The sequence below is a fragment of the Mustela nigripes genome, chromosome 14 (genome assembly GCF_022355385.1).
Source record: "Mustela nigripes isolate SB6536 chromosome 14, MUSNIG.SB6536, whole genome shotgun sequence".
Classification (NCBI taxonomy): Eukaryota; Metazoa; Chordata; class Mammalia; order Carnivora; family Mustelidae; genus Mustela; species Mustela nigripes.
The window spans coordinates 90,921,758-90,936,351 of NC_081570.1; positions in this window are offsets into that span (position 1 = coordinate 90,921,758).

A 14,594-nucleotide genomic window follows, 5' to 3' on the forward strand; every position below is an offset into this window, starting at 1 on the left:
ATGCCAGACAATTTTATGAGTCTGTTGTATGTTTGAGGTAGTTGCTGAGTGAAAATATCCATCTCATTGCTAAAATAAAAAATTTTCCAAAAAAATTTTTGCATTGTTGTCATGAAAATATAAAATGAACCTGAGAAAAATGTATATATATAAATATAAGTATATATGTAATATATATATAATGACCACTGGGCCTGTGTACACACACACACACACACACACACACATACACACACACACACAAACAGACATGGTATCTACTTAGGAAACTGAAATAAGTTTGCATATATTCAAGTCTAGTTAATATCCCAGATTCCACAAAGTGATAAAATGCAATATTTAGGGTTATCATTTGTGTTGGATGGAAATAAATTCTGTCTTTACTGAGGAAAAATTCATTTTCATTCCTTTGAACGAATCATTTGTGTGACTCTTAGTTTTCTAGAAGTTAAGTCCCTATTCCTTAAGAATTGAGAATAGCCTGGTGAATAGGAAGTCAACCAAAGGTACACAGCTCTGACCCACCAAATATCACTCAGCACTCCCCTGAAAGGAAAACCCAAAATCTTTCTTTATCTCCATGCTTTATTTCCATGGCTTGGGCAATTTTTGTGATACCATTACTTTCCCAGTAAACTCTCCCTCATCTGTCAATACATAGCCCAGTTGCCATCTCCTCTCTGAAAATGTTTCAACTGCCTCCAGGAAAACTCTCGATCCCAGTTTACCATCTGACTCCTCTATCACCAACATCATACTTTAGATTGAGATGGTAGTTATTTTGTATGTCTTGTTTCTCTTCTTAGTGACAAATAGTGTTCTTGGGATATAAAACCATAGTCAAGTTGCACTTCAATTAGGAATCCTGGTTTAAAGTCTAACTTCATCATTTAGTAGGCATATAACCTCAGGCCAGTTATTTAACCCCTCCCAGTTTGACTGATCTCATCCTTCAAATGAGAATAATGTCTAACACAAAGTTGTATCATGAGGAACAAATGAAGTAAAATATATAAGACCTTTATTTTGATATCATCTCTCCAAAAATAGTATCAATAGTAATAAAGGTATCAAGAACATAGAAAATGATGGAAGTGGAAGTGAAATTTTGATATACAAGTTTAAACCTGAGCTTTGAGAAATTCTCAGAATATGTATTTTATATGTGATTTGGTATATTTCACTGGACCATAGGAAGATCCTTAAATGTGAGTCAAAAGTGTCAATTTCAAGTCCCACTAAAAGCAGATAGCAAAATGGTACAAATCATTTACTTTATCAAATTATGTTAATCATAGTAACTCACAAAGCAATTGAGTTTTTTTTCTTAATTTAGCTCCAAAAGAATTTTCTACATGTTTTCTTTCCTGTGTTCTTTTAATTTATAAACTGCACAAAATAAATTTCCTGTAATTGTATTATTTTCAGGGCCTTCCACTCAGGTATTAACACTTTCAAAGGAAAAAAAATACTTCTAAATAAATAATTATTAATAAATTAATTATTACTTATTAATTAATAATTATCTTTAGGAAAACATGACTTTTATTTAGTGAGAGATTTTTATTTTAAATTGCATTAAAAAAACATAGTTCTAGGCACAAAGAATGATGCAAGAGAAGTTAGAAACCCTGTGGTTCCTGCAGAGTACTTATGCTAATCTGAACAGGTCCTGCAAAAGGAAATACAGCACTAACAGATCTAGAAAACCTGCTGTATTATTTTTCTTCCAAACCATCAGCATTCTCATTTTGGCAGGAGAATAAAGAAAAAAATGACTGTGTTTTAAAGACAGTCAAAATAGAAACCTGTAATATGACAACAAATCACTGGCATTCTTCATGGAGGTTTATCTTCAACCCAGCAGAAGAACCAACACCAAAGCAAATGGAAAACTGACATCAGTATGTTCTTAAAAGTGGTATACCACCTCCATACAGTAGTTCAATTCCAGACAAGTTTTTTCTGAGTTGGAGTTTTAGAAATTGAGTCATCTTCTATAAGCAGTAGGAGGACTAATGATTTAAAGGATTCCATAGTGGGTGTCTGGGTGGCTCAGTGGGTTAAAGTCTCTGCTTTCAGCTCAGGTCATGATCTCAGGGTCCTGGAATCGAGCTCCACATCATGCTCTCTGCTCATCAGGGAGCCTGCTTCCTCATCTCTCTCTGCCTGCCTCTCTGTCTACCTGTGATCTCTGTCAAATAAATAAATAAAATCTAAAAAAAAAAAAAAGGAATCCATAGTTCAACCCATTTTGATAATGCAGACATTCCATGGCTTTTTCCTCTCTTCTATTAACTTATATTTTCATAGAATAGAACCAGAAATTGGCTGATCAGGTTTTTTTTGTTCTGAATACTCTACATTCTCATACTTGGGTTGGAATGCCAGTATATAACCATGAATTCTGTTATCACGAATGATAAATACATCTAACACATTGAGTGCTCACTTTGTACCAGGCAGTGTACCAAGTGCTTTATACAGACTATCTCATTTGATCTATAATGAGGTGTATCTATTTTTATCTTATTTTATAGAAAAAGAAGTAGAAGTAATTTGTACAAATGAACTGAGGTAGCCTGGATTAGATAAAGTCAGTCTGATGACAAAGCTAAGTTCTCCGGCCCTACCATCCAACGTAAATGGTAGAGCCCAAAGCTCCACCATCCAGCTTTCCTTATTTTAAAGAGCCTGATAAAATATCAATTTAATACGTGAAAAAAATTGTTCATTAAATATCCAAGATAAAATTCCCCATTTTCAATGGTGCAGAATGAATAAGCTTAATAAATAAAAAATTATTCATTTCTCTTATAATCTTGAAAGGAATTTTAAATGCCCTTCATTGGGAGTGTGGAGGAAGTAATAATTATTCTTAGTTTTTTGTGGAAGGATTTAGGTTGCTTTGACTCTGAATTTATGTAAGTGGAAAATGCATTTAGAAAATTGTTACCTACAATTTGGGGGCCAATTTTCAGGTGTAATGACATTTCATAGAGTAAATAATGGGATGAATATGTGCTTTCTCAAGTAAAACTAACAAGGTTCATAAAGAGGTTAGCTTGGTAGAGTGTTGGGATGTCTCATCAAGACAGTCATGGTTTCTATCTCATTTATATTTCTCACCAGAAATACTGCATAATTATATACTAGCTATCCAAAGGAATAAATTAGAAATCCTAAGGGGAGCAAACTTTCTTTAAAAATAATGACTAATTAACATAATAATAATCTCAGTATTTCAATTCATAATCAAGAGATTCTATTGAGACCCAAAGGGGTTGCAAGCATGAGGTCAAATACTAGAAGTGGTGTGGGTGGGTAAACAAACAGCTTTCAGTGATTGTATTCCAGTCCTTCCCAGATATTTAATTTTTCTCTTTACTCACCCTTCTATGAACTCATAAGCAGGAAGCACATGACTGTCAGCATTGATGTGACAACAGGACTATAATCCAACAGAAGACAAAACAGTGAGAAATTGTCCAGAGACAGGTTGTAGTTACTGGAGGGATCACTTTGTTGTCTTGGGCGTTCAGAGAAACTTAATCTTCTAGAATCCAAATTTTATTTGTCTTTTTAAAGTTTAAAGGTGAAAAAGATGCACTCTAGTGCCCTAAGCCTATAGGCTATAACATTTTTAAATTTTGACATTTTTAAATTTTGCAAAAAAAAAAAAAAAGTGAAAAAAGAGAAGCTAATAAGAGAACCCATTAATAAATGGAAAAATTCATAAAATAATAAATTTCAAAAAGTGATTAGTAGCATTGGTATGTGACTGAGTCTATCACATATGATGACCAAAGCATTTTAAACTTTGGAGGATTAACATATTAAAATCAGAGCTAATCTAAGCTGTTTTAATTGCCTTGTCATTTATCCAATTATTTAAACTGGATAATTTATAAATCAGATTTAAAATTAAACCTTTCTTTCAGAGTTGAACCACGGATCTAAGATTAGCAGCTTAAATCAAGCTGATCTTACAAATGTAGAATCTTCCAAACCACAAACTGCTTTTGTTGTTTAATTATTCTACAGGTAAAAGGACTGTGGATGTGTGACTGTGTGAGAAACCACTCTACTTTTCATTTCTCTAAAGATGAAGCCTAAACAATTCCACATCCTTTTTGTCCTCTTAATTTAGTCATTGACAATAAGTACATTTTCTGTCTTCTTGCTAAATGTAATTCTCAAGCCTTAGAAACTAGGCTTTTTTTTTTTCCATGCCACAAAAGGCCTTGTCAGTTAGAAACCAATCATTAAGGGCAGAATGGATCCTGCCCCCACCCACCAAGATTGATGAATCACAAAGAGGATGGCTTCACGGTAATCCATTATCTCCAACATATTCCATAACATAACAAGAGGAAAAAGAAAAAAACTAATGTTCTTTTCATGGATAAAATATCACTAGCTGCATCTTTATTTTTCCCCCTACATTACACATTCCAAAAAGAAAAGTGAAACCGGAGTGGCATTCTATTCCAAAGCAATGCTAATGTATCTACAATCAAGAAAGAAGAAAAAGAAACAAGATTTTTTTTATTGTAATTGCAACCAGAGCATGTTGGGATTCTCAAGTTAGAATGTGCATTGTGGAATAATAAAAGTATTTCCTTTCATCATCACCATCAAAGTACACACAGCTAAGAAACTTGCCATTAGATAAAAGATTAGCAGCGAGACTGATTTTACTGTTTACATGATTAAGTGCCCTTGTGTGGTCTAATGTATGTTGGGAGATGCCTCAGTCTCTGAAGGTCAGACATTGAGAATACGAAGTAACAGTGAGGAAGAAGATAAAAGCTTGCCTGTGGCAAAAACATTTCATAGGAAAAGAAACATCTGGTAGTGACTTTCATATTTATGGGACTAGAATCTATTCCCAAGTACCTTGAGAAAACTCATACACTCATGCAGTTATTAAAATGAAGAATGTCCTCAAATCTTTACTGGGAATATATTCTCTACCCAACACAAAACAATTGTCAGTTAATTTTTACATAACTTAGAAGTATATGTTATTGATCAGAAACATCAACAAAAGTATGGCAATGTGTTCGTATCCAACTGCTTCTGTACAAAATCACCACAGATTTAGTGGCACAAAACAATACAAATTTATTCTATTATGGTTCTGGAGGTCAAGAGTCTAAAACCAGTTGGTCATTTGTACTGTGTTCCTTCTGGAGTCTTCAGAGGGAAATTCTGTTTCCTTTCCTTTTTTAGCTTCTAGAGGCTACTTGCATTTCTTGGCCCATGGACCTTTCTTGACATAACTCCAACTGCTTTCTTCTGCCATCATGACTTCTACTCCTCATTCACCCTCTGTCTCTTTCTTATAAGACCATTATTGGGGCATCTGGGCAGCACAGTTGGTAAAGCATCCAGCTCTTGGTTTTGGCACAGGTTGCATTCTCAGGGTCCTGATCTCAGGGTCATGAGATTGAGCCCTATGTCTGGCTCTGTGCTCAGCATCAAGTCTGCTTAAGACTCTTCCTCTCCCTCTACCCTCCCCTCTGCATGGGTGTGCTATCTCTTTCTCTCAAATAAATAAATATTTAAAAAAAATAATACCATTATCATTAGACTTGCCTCCTCTTCTGCTCCCAGATTACCCAAAATAATCTCAAAATTTCTGATTTCATCACATCTACAAAATGTCTTTGGTATATAAGGTAGCATATTCACAGGTTACAGGAAGTAGGACACAGTCATATGGTAGGAGTGTGGAATAGTATTCAGCCTACCACAGGGTATCCTCTGGCCTCCAAATATTCACGTTCATCCCAAACGCAAAATACATTTACCATATCCCAAGTTTCTCCAAAGTCTCAAACCATTACAGCTCCAAATCTCATTAAGTCTCATCCATTCAAAAATCCCAAACCTCACCATTTAATTTATCTAAATTTGGTAGGATTGGGAGTCTGAGTTGAATACATCCTGGGAAAAAAATTTCTTTCCATCTATGGACCTATTAAACTTAAAAACAAGTTATCATAATGGTGACAAGCACAGGTTAATAGTTACAGGCACCCAAATCGAGAGAAAATGAAAGGAAAAAGGAGTCCTTGGCGCCAAACAATATCAAAATCCAACTGGGCAAACCCTGATAGGTTTCAAGGTCTGGGATTGGTCTTTTCTGGCAAGACACTCTGCCTTCTGGGCTCATCATTCTATCTTCTGGTTCATAGCTCTACCCTATAGGCCTGCAGCTTCCTCTGAACCATCCTGCCCTTTTCATGAAGGGTAGCACATGTTTGCACCTGAGTCATGTTTTTAGCCTATTTTCTTCCTGCAGAATCTTGGAAGTCTGAAAGTCTCCTTTCATTTCATCCCCTCTCTGTCCTTTGCAGTCCAAGCTGACAGTGTTTCTGCTGGTATAACATTCTAAATGAACTGAGGGTCTTCTGTGTATATCTCAGGGATTCACTCCATTAGATAAGAGAACTCTGCCACAGATCTTTCCTGGATAATCCTATCTCTATTCCCTGCCTCTGCTGAGATGGCTGAAGGGGTACATGAACGACATGTCTAATCTCCTCAAAGAGCTCTCTGTGTGGGGATACTTTGACCATTAGATCCATTGGGGGCACTGTCAAGAGATTATCCAGCCAAACCCTTGACTTTATCTCTAGAGTATGCTTTCCTTACAATGAACCCCCTAATGTTAGCATCTTTTACCATTTGGATAGGCTGAGAATCTCTCAAATCAAGTTCTGTTTTCTTTTTGGGTAAGAGATCTCTCAGTTGATCTCTTCCCTCTTGGATTTTACTATCAGCAGCAAGAAGAAACCAAGCCATACCTTCATGCTTGGAAATCATCCCAGCCAAATACCCAAGTTCTTCTTCTTCTTTTTTTTTTTTTTTTAAAGATTTTATTTATTTATTTGACAGACAGAGATCACAAGTAGGCAGAGAGGCAGGCAGAGAAAGAGAAAAGGAAGCAGGCTCCCTGCTGAGCAGAGAGCCCGATGCGGGACTTGATTCCAGGACCCTGAGATCATGACCTGACCGAAGGCAGCGGCTTAAACCACTGAGCCACCCAGGTGCCCCTCCAATTTCTTATTCTATACACTTTGCTCCTAACACAAGTGTAGGACACAATTCTACTAAGTTTTCTGCCACTATGTGACAAGAATCCCCTTTCCTCTCGGACTCATTTCCTTCTGAGCCCTCAACAGAAGTATTTTCAATATTCATACAGCCAGATACATTCTATTTTTAACTAGTTTGGTATTCCCCCTGATACAGGCTTGCTGTGTTTCTCATCTCCTTCTGAGCCCTTACCAACAACAGCTTTAACAGTCACATTTCTACCAGTAGTCTGTTTCAGGCAAAGTCAGCCTTTTCTATCATTCTCTCAAACTCTTCCAGCCTCTGCTCCTGTAATTCCAAAGCCACTCTTAATGCATTTTTAGGGATTTGGTAAGCAGCTCTCTACTTTGAGGTACCAAAATAGGCCTTAGATTCCTATGGCTGTTGTGACAATTTATTATGGAATAAGAAGCTTAAAACAACTCAAATGTATTCTCTTATAGTTTTAGAGGAAAGAAGCCAAGAACCAAGATGTTGACACAGTTGTCTCTTTCTAGAGGCTTTAAGGGAGAATTTGTTTCTTGGCCTTTCCCAACTCATTGTCTGCCTGCATTCTCTAGCTAGTGACCACTAACCAGACTGACTACTACTTCTTTCTCCTATAGTCACATCCCCTACTCCATGTGGTCTCCCTCAAGGACCACTGTGACTATATTTAGGACGCATCCAGATAATCTAGGATGATCAATCTTTGCACCTCAGGATCCTTAATTACATCCTTTGATCCATAATCACACTTTTGATATATAAGGTAACAATATTCACAGGTTCTAGAGATTAGGACACAAATGTCCTGGAGGGGTGAGGTATATTATTTAGCCTGCTATAAACAGCCAATGAGGACTGCTAAGTGGTGAATTATGAATTATTATTAATGATTTTAATAATGAAATTATTAATTTCATTCATTTCTCTCATTCATCAATTATTCATTCATCATTATTAGCTCCTTCTACATGAAAAATATCATGCTTGATGCTGGAGATACAGAGAGAAAAACACAATTCCCATCCTAAGGAATTTTTAGTGTTGTTTGGAAAAGGACAAAAAGATAAAAAATTGAACCTTAGTGGGCGAATGAGAAAATTTTTAACTCAGACTGAAAGAAAAGAATAGGTCAGGGAAGGTTCAGGGATCAGGACTGACATATGATGAAAAAGTTGAAATCAGCCAGCCTAATAATGGGGCACAGGGTGAGTCCAGGCAGAGGTAATAGTTTGAGAAAGAAATTCTTTTCCTATTTTTTAGTTACATATTTTAATATTTCAGAGAAAACCATAAATTAGAGTTGTGATAAGTATTAAGTAGCCATTTTTCTTTCCTCTGTTGATCTGTACTTTTCAATCTTAAAAATATGTAATAGTTCCTATCACCACCCATTGCTGATCAGTCTGTGGTTGGACATGAGAATAAGCAAAATCATCTGGCTAATAATTACTCAGGCTTACTCTCTCTAATATATTGGGGCAGAGAGAAATACAGACTGAGGTTAGCTATTGGTATGCACTGGAGCTGAGATACTCGTAGGTACTACAGTGGTATATAAAAATCACCTATAGACCTGTATAAAAATATAAATTTAGAGGCACCTGGGTGGCTTAGTCGGTTAAGTGTCTGACTTCAGCTGAGGTCATGATCCCAGCTTCCTGGGATCAAGCCCTGCATCAGGCTCCCGCTCAGCGGGAAATCTGCTTTCACCTTCCCCTGCTCTTGTGAGCTCTCTCTCCATCTCAAATGAACAAATAACATCTTCAAAAATATATATAAATTCAGAATGCCAGGCATAGTTTCTATCTTGAATTCCCACATAAAAATGGGCAAAGTAACTAGATAGCAAAATCATGATGACATAGACAGTATTTACAACAAAACTACTTGAGATATCCTCACAACATATCCCCCAATCCATCCACAGGTGGGAAATAAGTGCCAACTGCCTCAGGAACTGCATGGGGTTGGATAGAACAATGTGATATTTGACAGACTCCAAAACAAGAGAACACCAAGGAGCCAACAGATATTTGCTGGGGGACCAGTCTGAGAACATGAGCCAAACCTAAGTGGTTTTCCCCCACTGTAATACATGAGGGAACTTAAGGATTATTGGGTCCCCAATGTTGGGTCCCCCAATAATGGGTCCGTGATTAAAGGAGCAAGACTGATACAAAGCGAAGGTCAAGCAAAGCTTTATTTTGCACCAAGCATCAAGAATCAAACAGACTGGCCAGGGTCAGGCCTCTTACAGAGAACGCGACCCCTCCCTGCCTCACAGAATTTTATAAGCAAAGGCCATGCAGTTGAGCCTGGCCACACACAGGTGGCCAAAGAGATTGCAATATACAGAGAAATCTGCACAGTCATGCTAGGTCACACACAGGTGGCCAATTGAACTACAGTTCACCGCATAGTAGCTATTTGAATTAGCCTATCACCTTAGTCAGAATGGATGCCCAAAAGGCACCCCAAGGGCGGGGCCCATACTGATGCAGCCCCACTGATTGAATGTCTCCACCTGACCCGACCCACCCTTGTACTTGGGCTTTGTTACCTGGGACTGGTTTCCCGGACTTGCTTTTTAGTAAGTTCCCCTGGGGGGAGGGGGGCAGGGTCAATTTAAGTTTTACTGCATAAACAACAAAATGGCAGTTCAACCCAGGTGGGGCCACTCTGGCTGAATAGGCCCTTACAGGACTGCACAGCAAGATTATCTGAGGAGCTGAAGCAGTCTGTCTCCCTAAGAACTCTCAAACTGACATGCTAGAGCTCCTTTCTGGAATGGGAATCCATATTGAGGAGTAACAACTAACAGTGGGATAAAAATTGATCTCAATAGAACAGAATCAAAGGAAGAAAATAATCCAGTGGGGAAAGCTAACAGAGGCATAAAATCCTACAAAGCAAGCTACCATATATATATATTTTAAGCATTAAACACACACATACACACACAGAGGAACACACACATATTTTAAGCATTAATCACACACATACACACACAGAGGAACACACACATTCATGCATGTAGAAGAAAATACTCTGTGAAGTTAGACAAGTTACTTAAAACAAGACCCTTTCTGAGAGTAAAGGATAAATAACCTCACCAAAAATAAAAAAAAAAAAAAAATAAAAGTAATTTAAAAAGAGAGCAAATATAAGTATCACACTTAGGGTCCTGGGATCAAGTTCCGCATTGGGCTCTCTGCTCAGCAGGGAGCCTGCTTCCCCCTCTCTCTCTGCCTGCCTCTCTGCCTACTTGTGATCTCTCTCTCTGTCAAATAAATAAATAAATAATCTTAAAAAAAATAAATAAGTAAAATAAAATAAAATAAAATAAGAGTATCTGTCTCCTATGCTGGGAGGTCTTGGCTATTGATACTCACTGTAACAGCTGCTTCCCCCTAATGTCCACATTATCTACTTTGTTATGCAAATATTCAAGTATCTCCATCTTAATATCAACAATAAACCTCTAACCACACTCTTTTTGTCTGTATTTTACTAGTTTAATTCTCAGAAGATGGCATATCTTCTATTTTTTTTTCCTAGAACTTCATTGCTTCCTATTACATTTATATGGACTATATTTAGTCCACATATAATAACCATCTGAAAAAATGGTTTATATCTCCAAATGTATCTTGGTTTATTTTCATGAGAAAACGTGGAAAAAGAAAGGAACCAACTTTAAATCTAGAATCGATTGCATAGTGAATGAAATGTATTTTTAAACAAATTCAAAGGGGTTAATGGTGAGCTTAATATATGTAATGGTGAGCTTAATATATGTATGTGAGCCTAATATATGATGGAGGACACAGAGTGAAAAATATTCAAGTAACACATATAAGAAAACCAATTAATCTATACTCTGACTATACAAAAACATAATAAAACATAAATAGGGTAAAAATAATTTCACTATGTGGGGTTTCAAAATGGCTATGACAAATGGCCTCTCAAACTTAATTCCGAGGTGATGACTAAGAACATATATATCATTGCTTGAAAAACATTTTATTAAATTTTAGAGCTTATATTTTTGGTTTATAGTTCAGCATAGTTTAGGTATATTGGCATGAATTATATATAAAACCACCAGTTTCAATATATTAAAACAAAGGGAAATGGCAGATTAATATGAAACCAAACAAAAAATTTCATCTGTGATAATGTCAAATACATTTGTTATCAGGGAAATACTCAGGGTAGATGTTAAAACCAAATGATGATATGCGATGTTCCTTCCAAGCCTTAAATTATGCACTGAAGTTGATGAGACTGAGCAGGACAGCCATTCAAAAAAGTATTCAAGAACTTGATGCATAAAATGGATTTCTTGCTATTGTATTTTCTATAATATTGTATTCATTTTCATGAATATGCCTAGAATTTCTTCAATCGCTATAAACAAATGAAAACATAGCTGTCAGAAGACTCTACTTTATCTCATGGTGAGTTTCTCTGTTACATTCAAAATAAGTTTATAAAGTAAATATAATAATATGAAAAGTAAATATAATAATATGAATTGCATGCAAATTTGTGAATGTAAGTCTTATACTTCCATTCGTAGCAAGTATGAACATCATCAGTCTCCTCTGCAGACCTTATCTACTGTATTAGTAAGTTAAGGAGCATTATATCCTAATCCATACCTTTGACCCATGTTATACATTTTGCCTACTGTGCCACTAAATCCTTTGATTTAAAGCCTCGTATGTAATCTGGAAATCTAAATAGGAATTACTACCAACACTGTTCAATTTTATCTCATCTATATTAAATAGTGGTGCAAAGGCAATTAGGCAGACACTTTGATCAATATTTACAAGCAAACTTGTCCAGTTTGGCTATTATCCTGAAAACAGACATTGAAAATTTGTTTCTTTTCATTTTTACCCTTTCTTTTCTATGATTTTAAATAAAATGTGTATTTTATTTCATCTGTTCTGACTTTCAATTTTATGCACTCAAAGTAAAAAGCTGTGAGTTTCGTTTTATATTCCCTGAATTTAGAATGAACTGCAACCAGATCCAAAAAGGTATTTTATTCTTCTCCAGTCTGAGAAACATTGATACAATCTCTATATTTGAAAAAAAAAAAGATTATAAAAACAAAATATAAATTCTCATTAGTTATTTTAATTTGTAGCCTGTAAGGGTTTCTCCACCTCCTTGGATTTAAAATGAATCTTCATTCATCAAGATTCCCAATTGGAGCAGCTGGGTGGCTGATTTGATTAAGCATACAACCCTTGATTTCAGCTCAGGTCATTTCAGATCTCAGGGTCCTCAGATGGAGCCCTGTGTTGGGCTCTTTGCTCAGTAGGTGGTTTTACTTGAGATTCTCTCTTTCCCTCCCATACTGTCCACATGCTCTCTCTCTCTCTCTCTCTCTCTCAAATAATAAATATGTCTTTAAAAATTTTCCAAACATTTTATTAAGTATCTCTCCTCCACAAACCAAATTGACACTAGGATTTGTCAGGTGGCCTAAATGAATTGCATCCCTCACATATAATGAACTAAATCCACTGTGTCTGGAATCGAACATAAAGTTTGGATCTGGTACCTAATGCCTTTCTGTTATCTACTGCTGTATGTCCTTCCTTTAGAACTTCAGAAGAGAAATCATAAATGTGGCTAGTGTAAGGCAGAAGTCAGTGTAATCCTCCAAAAGAAAGTTTATTTATTTATTTTATGGCATAATTATTTGCATGATTACTTATTGGTAATTAGCATTTGTATATTTCTTTAAAGGAAGCCATTTTAAGTGCCAACACATTTAGGCTAGTAGAAAGAGGTTAAAACAAAACCCTCTCTTTCAAACTCTCTAGGTCACATCTGATAAGACAAGAGAAGGCAAACCTGATTTGTTCCAATCAGGTTTCTTATCAAAAATTTTTTTCTGGCAAAGATAAACTTGGCTCATCAAAGAAAGAAGATTCTCTAGAGGCTGTTGGTAAACTCACTTTCTTTTGAAAAACATAAATTTTGAGACATGATAGTGCAAAGGGTAAGTTTTTCATTTATAGACTCATTATAGAACATTCATAGACTACTTGTGCTTAGTATTTAATTTCTAATTTATTTTAGAGAACAGGAATTTTGTTCATAAATTTTACTTTGTCTAAATATACCAGTAAATGTATGAATAGCACCAGAATTAGGACAATTTGATGTTCTTTTGAAAAATTTTTCTTTTTTCCTTTTTTTTTTTTTTTTTTTTGAGGGAGGGAGACACAGAGGAAGAGGGAGACAAGCAGATTTCCTGCTGAGTGAGAAGCTGGAGGCAGGGCTCTATCCTAGGACCATGACCTGAGCTGAAATCAAGAGCTGGATGCACAACCAACTGAGCCACCCAGTCCCTCTGACAATTTGATATTTTTAATGATTCTCTATTGAAACCTACACACTGGGTCAAAAGGTAGAACCACAAATTCTAGGCCACTGTAAGTTCTATGCATAGGATTCTCCTCTTTGGAGTCCAGGGATCCGAGTAAGTAACCTCCCCCCCATGACCCAGTCCTCAAAAAAAATTTTTTTTTTTCCTCAACGAGTAATCAAGTAAAATGGTGCTAAATGGAGAGTTTCTTTTCTTATAGTTAAATCTAGGCAGTCTGAGCCCCATGGGGATATGTCATGTACTGACAATCCCTCAAATCTCAGTATTCCCTGTTAAAGAGTCTATAGGGGTCAATACAATTTTCATAATCACGGTTATCTGATGTCTCAACTATCTCAACTCTGTCTCCAGCTACTCTTAGGGAAGTAAGAAGGGCTTCCTTACTTCTAGGATACTTCAGTTTGGCCTTGGTGGAAGCAGAGTTCGAAGAGCCCATGATTTGAGGTCCAGGCAGAAGGATACAACTTTCTATGCAAGAATGGCTCAAAGTACTTTCTTGATTGATGGGTGCAATTAAAAAAAAGAAAGAAAGAAAAGAAAGAAAAAAAAAAAAAGAAAAAAGAAAAAAAGAGTGAGAGAGAGGTAGATCAGAGGCCTCTGTATCTCCTAGTGTGTTTCTACTTTCTACTACACACCTAATTATGACATGTGAGGACCAAACACTAGTTCCAAATTTTCAGATGACATCAGTCTTCTTAGCATCATGCGCTGCTACAATCTTCTGTTCTAGACGTTTTCCCTCTGAGTGATTTGTCTTCTTAATATGTTTACTTCTGCCCGACAAGATTCAACAACTAGCTCAGTTTTCCACATCTGCATACACTGGCTTGTGTGAAGTGTGTTATAAACCTGTAAATCAGGGACTCCTGGGTGGCTGAGTTGTTAAGCATCTGCCTTCGGCTCAGGTTGTGATCCCAGGGTTCTGGGATCAAGCCCCACCTGGGGCTCCCTGCTCTGTGGGAAGCCTGCTTCTCCCCCTTCCACTCCCCCTGCTTGTGTTCCCTCTCTTGCTGTCTCTCTCTGTCAAATAAATAAATAAATAATCTTTAAATAAATAAATAAATAAATAAACCTGTAAATC